General features: G+C 43.5%; 1 protein-coding gene across 1 annotated transcript in view; it reads left to right on the top strand.

The window, feature by feature from the left end:
- Nucleotides 1–217: 217 nt before the first annotated feature.
- LOC139377096 (ATP-citrate synthase-like) overlaps nt 218–8,562 on the top strand; it is a 108,172-nt gene continuing 99,827 nt past the window's right edge. Inside the window, exons 1-2 of the mRNA XM_071120133.1 lie at nt 218–300; nt 4,568–4,642. The gene's annotated coding sequence lies outside the window, so the exon portion shown is untranslated. The remainder of the gene's footprint in view (nt 301–4,567; nt 4,643–8,562) is intronic.

Here is an 8,562-nt window from a genome sequence, read left to right as displayed (position 1 = left end):
AAGGGCATAATTGCAGGATGTGATATAAGGGATCAGAGAGCAGCCTTTCCCATTTTCATTTTTGTGTCTCTGGGAAATACCAGCTGCAACGCAACGGTCAAGTAAAGCGTTCAAATTTTCACCTAATGTTTTCTATTTGCTGGTCAGATCGTCACAGTGCGGCCACGCCAGAGGTACAGAAGGAGGAGGAAAAGAAGTTTAAAGAGATGGGCGAGGCCTTCACTGTGCTCTCTGACCCCAAGAAGAAGACTCGCTATGACTGCGGCCATGACCTGGAGGACGACAGCAATAATATGGGAGGTCAGTAACCACCAATCTAAACTCAGCAAAAAAAGAAATGTCCTCTCACTGTCAACTGCATTTATTTTCAGCAAACTTAACATGTGTAAATATTTGTATGAACATAAGATTCAACAACTGAGACATAAACTGAACTAGTTCCACAGACATGTGACTAACATAAATTGAATAATGTGTCCCTGAACAAAGGGGGTGTCAAAAGTAACAGTCAGTATCTGGTGTGGCCACCAGCTGCATTAAGTACTGCAGTGCATCTCCCCCTCATGGACTGCACCCGATTTGCCAGTTAATGCTGTGAGATGTTAACCCACTCTTCCACCAAAGCACCTGCAAGTTCCTGGACATTTCTGGGGGGAATGGCCCTAGCCCTCACCCTCTGATCCAACAGGTCCCAGACGTGCTCAATGGGATTGAGATCCGGGCTCTTCGCTGGCCATGGCAGAACAATGACATTCCTGTCAGGAAATCCCGCACAGAAGAAGCAGTATGGCTTCTGGCATTATCATGCTGGAGGGTCATGTCAGGATGAGCCTGCAGGAAGGGTACCACGAGGGAGGAGGATGTCTTCCCTGTAACGCACAGCGTTAAGATTGCCTGCAATGACAACAAGCTCAGTCCGATGATGCTGTGACACACCGCCCCAGACCATGACGGACCCTCCACATCGATCCCGTTCCAGAGTACAGGCCTCAGTGTAATTCCTTCGACGATAAACGCGAATCTGACCATCACCCCTGGTGAGACAAGACCGTGAAGAGCACTTTTTGCCAGTCCTGTCTGGTCCAGTAATGGTGGGTTTGTGCCCATAGGTAACGTTGTTGCCAGTGATGTCTGGTGAGGACCTACCTTACAACAGGCCTACAAGCCCTCAGTCCAGCCTCTCTCAGCCTATTGTTTACAGTCTGAGCACTGATGGAGGGATTGTGCGTTCCTGGTGTAACTCGGGCAGTTGTTGTTGCAGGTGTTGTAACACGTGGTCTGTCGCTGCGAGGATGATCAGCTGTCCGTCCTGCCTCCCTGTAGTGCTGTCTTAGGCGTCTCACAGTACAGACATTGCAATTTATTGCCCTGGCCACATCTACAGTCTTCATGCCTCCTTGCAACATGTCTAAGACACGTTCACGCAGATGAGCAGGGACCCTGGGCATCTTTCTGTTGGTGTTTTTCAGAGTTTTCATAACTGTGACCTTCCGTCTGTAAGCTGTTAGTGTCTTAACGACCGTTCCACAGGTGCGTGTTCATTAATTGTTTATGGTTCATTGAACAAGCATGGGAAATGGTGCTTAAACCCTTTACAATGAAGATCTGTGAAGTTATTTGGCTTTTTATGAATTATCTTTGAAAGACAGGGTCCTGAAAAGGGGGCGTTTCTTTTTTTGCTGAGTTTAGAATCAGATTCCATTTTCCTAACCTTAAACACTACCCCATAACCACTGATTTAGGATTTATATTTCTTCACCCCAAATCCTAGCCCTAACCATTTCGCTATTCCTAGCGACTGAGGATCTGCCGAGGATCTCCCCAATTTCGTGACATCCATTTGGTAGTTAGTCTTGTCCCATCGATGCAACTCCCGTACGGACTCTGGAGGGGCTAAGGTCGAGAGCCATGCATCCTCCTACCCTGCCAAACCGCACTGCTTATTGACACACTACTCGTTTAACCCGGAAGCCAGCCTCACCAATGTGTTGGAGGAAACACCGTACAGCTGGCGACCGAAGTCAGCGTTCGATCCCAGGCTGTGTCGCAATCGGACGCGACTGGGAGACCCATGAAGTCGTGCACAACTTGCCTGTGATTGTCAGGGTTAGGGGAGGGTTTGGCCAGCCGGGATGTCCTTGTCGCATCGCGCTCCAGCTACTCCTTGTGAAGGCCCGGGCTAAGGTCGAGAGCCATGCATCCTCCTACCCTGCCAAGCCGCACTGCTTATTGACACACTACTCGTTTAACCCGGAAGCCAGCCTCACCAATGTGTTGGAGGAAACACCGTACAACTGGCGACCGAAGTCAGCGTGCAACACATTGATCCCACACATTGGTGAGGCTGGCTTCCGGGTTAAACGAGTAGTGTGTCAATAAGCAGTGCGGCTTGGCAGGGTAGGAGGATGCATGGCTCTCAACCTAAGCCCGGGCCTTCACAAGGAGTAGCTGGAGCGAGATGGGACAAGGACATCCCGGCTGGCCAAACCCTCCCCTAACCCTGACAATCACGGGCAAGTTGTGCACCACTTCATGGGTCTCCCAGTCGCGTCCGATTGCGACACAGCCTGGGATCGAACCCGGGTCTGTAGTGACGCGCCTCTAGCATTGCGGTGCACATTAAACACTACCCAAACACTTCCCCTACCCAAAGATCTACTCTACAGGTCAAAAGTTTTACTCATTCAAGGATTTTTACTTTATTTTTACTATTTTCTACTTTGTAGAATAATAATGAAAAAATCACAACTATGAAATAACACATATGGAATCATGTAGTAACCAAAAAAGTGTTAAACAAATCAAAATACATTTTATATTTGAGTTTCTTCAAAATAACCACCCTTTGCCTTGATGACAGCTTTGCACACTCTTGGCATTCTCTCAACCAGCTTCATGAGGTAGTCACCTGGAATGCGTTTCAATTCACAGGTGTGCATTGTTAAAAGTTAATTTGTGGAATCTGTGGAATTTCTTTCCTTAATGAGTTTGAGCCAATCAGTTGTGTTGTGACAAGGTAGGGGAGGTATACAAAAGAGTGCCCATTTTGGTAAAAGACCAAGTCCATATTACAGCAAGAACAGCTCAAATAAGCGAAGACAGTCCATCATTACTTTACGACATGAAGGTCAGTCAATACGGAAAATTTCAGCTGCGAAAACCATCAAGCGCGATGATGAAACTGGCTCTCATGAGGACCGCCACAGGAAAGGAAGACCCAGAGTTACCTCTGCTGCAGAGGTTAAGTTAGAGTTAACAGCTTCAGAAATTGCGGAGTTCAAGTAACAGACACATCTCAACATCAACTGTTCAGAGCAGACTGTGAATCAGGCCTTCATAGTCAAATTGCTGCAAAGAATCCACTACTAAAGGACACCAATGAGAAGAATAGACTTGCTTGGGCCAAGAAACACAAGCAATGGACATTAGAATGGTGGAAATGTGACCTTTGATTCGGAGTCCAAATTGGGGATTTTCGTTTCCAACCGCCGTGTCTTTGTGAAATGCGGTGTGGGTGAAAGGATGATCTCTGCATGTGTATTTCCCACCGTAAAGCATGGAGGAGGTTGTATTATGGGTTGGGGGTGCTTTGCTGGTGACACTGTCTGTGATTTATTTAAAATTCAAGACACACTTAACCAGCGTGGCTACCGCAGCATTCTGCAGTGATATGCCATCCCATGTGGTTTGCTCCCACTATCATTTGTTTTTCAACAGGACAATGACCCAACACACCTCCAGGCTGTGTAAGGGCTATTTTACCAAGAAGGAGAGTGATGGAGTGCTGCATCAGATGACATGGCCTCCACAATCCCCTGACCTCAACCAAATTGATATGCTTTGGAATGAGTCGGACTGCAATGTGAAGGAAAAGCAGCCAACAAGTGCTCAGCATATGTGGGAACTCCTTCAAGACTGTTGGAAAAGCATTCCAGGTGATGCCGGTTGAGAGAATGCCAAGACTGTGCAAAGCTGTCATCAAGGCAAATGGTTGCTACTTTGAAGAATCTCAAACATAAAATATTTTGTTTTGTTTAAAACTTTTTTGGGGTTACTACATGATTCCACGTGTTATTTCCTAGTTTGGATGTCGTCACTATTATTCTACAATGTAGAAAATAGTCAAAATAAAGAATACCCTTGAATGAGTAGATGTTCTAAAACCTTTGACCGGTAGTGTAGTTTAAGATTACCTTACCCTCAATGCTAGTCTGAACCATAACATCAACATCAAACCACTACCCCTAACCACATGTCTAGGGTCAGATTACCTTACCCTGGGTCCTAACCATAACCACTGAGGGGACAAATGCAACACTGGCCATTGATCAGCGTCGGCCTCTCTCATGGTCAAGAGTCAAAATGTAATTCTAGGAGAATGGCATATCTCTGAAAAATATACATGTGATCGAATTGTGCGAGAAATAGTTGCCAATTTTAAATGTCTATTCCCAGTGCAGTCTTTAATACAAAAAAGGTTTGTTTTGATGTGTGGATGTGACTGAATTGGGGGGAGAATTAATATCGCACGTTGACACTTTGACTCATTGCTGTTGTTTCTCTGCAGATTTCAATGCCAACAACATCTTCAAGACCTTCTTTGGAGGCCCAGCAGGAGGATTCAGTTTTGAATCCAATCACAGTATGTAGGATCACTGCTGTGACAATGATACTTTTTTACCTTTAATTTGTACACAGGTTATTCAGACCCCTTTGATTTTTTTAAATACATTTTGTTACGTTACAGCCTTATTCTAAAATTAATTAAATACCCCATAATGATAAACCAAAAACAGGTTTCTATTAATTTTTGCAAATGTATTCAAAATAACATACGGAAATATCACAAGTATTCAGACCCTTTACTCAGTACTTTGTTGAAGCACCTTTGGCAGTGAATACAACCTTGAGTCTTTGGTCTGATGCTACAAGCTTGGCACACCTGTATTTGGGGAGTTTCTCCCGTTCTCTGCAGATCCTCTCAAGCTCTGTCAGGTTGGATGGGGAGCGTCGCTGGACAGCTATTATCAGATCTCTCCAGAGATTCTCGGTCGAGTCTGGGCTCTGGCTGGGCACATTCAGAAAATTGTCCAGAAGCCACTCCTGCCTTATCTTGGCTGTGTGCTTAGGGTTGTTGTCCTGTTGGAAGGTGAACCTTCGCCCCAGTCTGAGGTCCTGAGCACTCTGGAGCTGGTTTTCATCAAGAATCTCTCTGTACTTTGCTCCTTTCATCTTTTCCTCGATCCTGACTAGTCTCCCAGTCCCTGCCACTGAGAAACATACCCACAGCATGATGCTGCCACCACCATGCATTACCATAGGCTTGGTGGGAGGTTTCCTCCAGACGTGATGCTTGGCATTCAGGCCAAAGAGTTCAATCTTGGTTTCATCAGACCAGAGAATCTTGTTTCTCATGGTCGGAGTCCTTTAGGTGCCTTTTTGCAAACTCCAATTGGGCTGTCATGTTCCTTTTTACTGAGGAGTGTCTTCTGTCTGACCACTCTACCATAAAGGCCTGATTGGTGGAGTGTTGTTGGAAGGTTCTCTTTTCTCCACAGAGGAACTCTGAAGCTCGGTCAGAGTGACCATCGGGTTCTTGGTCACCTCCCTGACCAATAACCTTCTACCCCGATTGCTCAGTTCGGCCCTGCAGCCATGTCTTGGTGGTTCCGAACTTCTTCCATTTAAGAATGATGGAGGCCACTGTGTTCTTCTGGACCTTTAATGCTGCAGAAATGTTTTGGTACCCTCCCCCAGATCCGTGCCTCGGCACAATCCTGTCTCGGAGCTCTACGGGAAATTCCTTTGACGTTATGGCTTTGTTTTTGTTATGTGAACTGTGGGACCTTATATACACAGGTGTGTGCCTTTCCAAATCATGTACAATGAATTGAATTTACCACAGGTGGACTCCATTCAAATTGTAGAAACATCTCAAGGATGATCAATGGAAACAGGATGCACCTGAGCTCAATTTCAAGTCTCATATTAAAGGGTTTGAATACTTATGTAAATGAAGAGTGCCTTGGTCCTCCTTTCATTTTGATGACCAATTTACCGCATTTACCGAAGAGCACTTTCTGTCGACTGAAATTTGCCAATATTTCTTAAACTGTTTTAACTTTTTTTTTTATTATTTATTTTTATAGAATATTCGAAACATACAATATACTTGCAGTGAAGCCGCTCAACTACTACATGATGCCAGTCTTCCAACAGATTCCCATTCAGGGTCAATGCCCTGCTCAAGGGCATGTTGACCGATCTATCACCAGGCCAAAAGACGTGAACCCGAACCCTCCAAGACCCCCCCCCACACACACACACACACACAATTCCCCAATAGCTGTCCCTCAACCATTGTAGACCCCTCCCACAGTACCCCCCCACCCCCCCCAGAAAAAATATAACTAATACAATTAATTCCATTCCCCACCCCCAAGAACCCCCCAATGCACAAACAACCAAGAGAATAAACTAAAGATTAAAAAGGAAACATAGAAGAAAACACCAAACAACAATGCAAAAAAATTATACATTTACAACAAAGGACATCAAGGACAACTAAAATCATAACAGCAATATGCCAACTGTATATGTTTGTGTGCATGTCTGGCACTATTACATGTATGTGTGTGTTCTTGTATGTGTGTGTTCTTCTCTGTGTTTATTTGAATGAGTGTGTGTGTGTGTATGCATGTCGACAAACACCTGCACGGCACCAGCCTCAGGCAAACCAGCATTAGTTGTAAAAACACTGCCACTTAGTGTCATTCAAATGTACTTTTTATTATGTTTTATTTTGCTTTTTTAATTATTATTTTTTTCCTTTTATCTTTGACCATCATTTTATCTCTCACACAGCAACTCACTCCCACTTGTCTCCAATTCCACATACCAACCCTCAGCTTCCCTCAGCCCATCCCATCCATCTCTGCTGGCCACCCACTTTCGAGTTTCTACGCAACACATATCTTTCAACTATGCTGTGATGTTTAACGTACAATTTCTTATCGAATAGAATCCACAGATTGCGAGTTGAAGATAAATACTTTTACTAAGAGTATGAGCAATTGACAGACCTGGTCTCTCCAGATGTCCTAACAGTACTATTTCTATGGTCAATTTTAGATCAATGCTATGCATTTTCAGCCATTCCTGAACCTGAGACCAGAAACAGGCTACCTGAGGGCAATACCAAAATAAATGGTCTATCGATTCTGTATCCTCACAACGCAATCTGCAGAGCTTCGATGATTTCATGCCCCAAATATTCAACATTTTGTTGGTGGCAAGAAATCTATATAATAATTTTTGCTAAAAAGCACGAAGTCTTGACTACTGCATTTTATATATCAACTCATACACCCTGTACAACGGAATCTGTACATCAAAAATCTCTTCCCAACTATTTTGCAATCCGTATGGCACATTTGTGAACATCCTGGTCCTCATATGAAACTGGTATACTTTCCTATTTATGCAATTTTTTTTTTTTATTCCTCTGACAGTTTTGACCCTTTATATTGGGCAGACAGACCAGACCAAATACTTGATATACCTCTACCGGTATGCCATCAAGCCCTGTCATTTTTCCAGACTGAAAGAGTTGAATAGCCTCAATTCTTCCTCTGTAATTTGGCCTTTGCACTGATCTTTCTGTACATTTGGTTAATTTTCCATTTTTTATATTATTTGGAAAGTATTCCTTACCATAATCTTCATTCAGTGGGAAAGGATGAGACGGAAAAGAGAAGATCTGCCTAAAATAATTAGCTTCCTCTTTTAAAATATAATTCGGAGAATGATACAGTGTTCCTGTATTGGAGATTCAGGAATAATTTTGTGAAATTCTCTATATTCCATCCAGTTTGCTATATTTTTTGTAATATTAGATCATTTTTGAAGAAGTTCCTCAAGTTCTTTTTCCTCAAACTTATTTTGTATCTATGTAGTGTTGCTATCTACCTGTACTATTAGTTCATGGATTTCCCTTCTTAGTCTCGTCTCTTTAGCCAGAAACTGCTTTTTTTATTATTATAATTAGCACGTCCGGTGAACAGGTCAGGGTTCCATAGCCGCAGGCAGAACAGTTGAAACTGGAGCAGCAGCACGGCCAGGTGGACCGGGGACAGCAAGGAGAGAGAGAGGTTTTTGCAATGTTACGTAGATGGAAAAAAGCTGTCCTTGAAACAGTCTTGATATGTTCGTCAAAAGGGAGATTAGGGTCCAGAGTAACGCCGAGGTCCTTCACAGTTTTATTTGAGACGACTGTACAACCATCAAGATTAATTGTCAGATTCAACAGAAGATATCTTTGTTTCTTGGGACCTAAAACAAGCATCTCGGTTTTGTCCGAGTTTAAAAGTAGAAAGTCTGCAGCCATCCGCTTTCTTACAGTGGGGCAAAAAAAGTATTTAGTCAACCACCAATTGTGCAAGTTCTCCCAAATACTTATGTTCCACCATAATTTGCAAATAAATTCATTAAAAATCATACAATGTGATTTTCTAGATTTTTTTTTTCTTCTCATTTTGTCTGTCATAGTTGAAGTGTACCTAT

Source organism: Oncorhynchus clarkii, chromosome 20 (genome assembly GCF_045791955.1).
Source record: "Oncorhynchus clarkii lewisi isolate Uvic-CL-2024 chromosome 20, UVic_Ocla_1.0, whole genome shotgun sequence".
In the NCBI taxonomy this organism is placed as follows: domain Eukaryota; kingdom Metazoa; phylum Chordata; class Actinopteri; order Salmoniformes; family Salmonidae; genus Oncorhynchus; species Oncorhynchus clarkii.
Note: the sequence above shows the minus strand (reverse complement) of the source record. Positions and strands in the feature narration are given on the sequence as shown.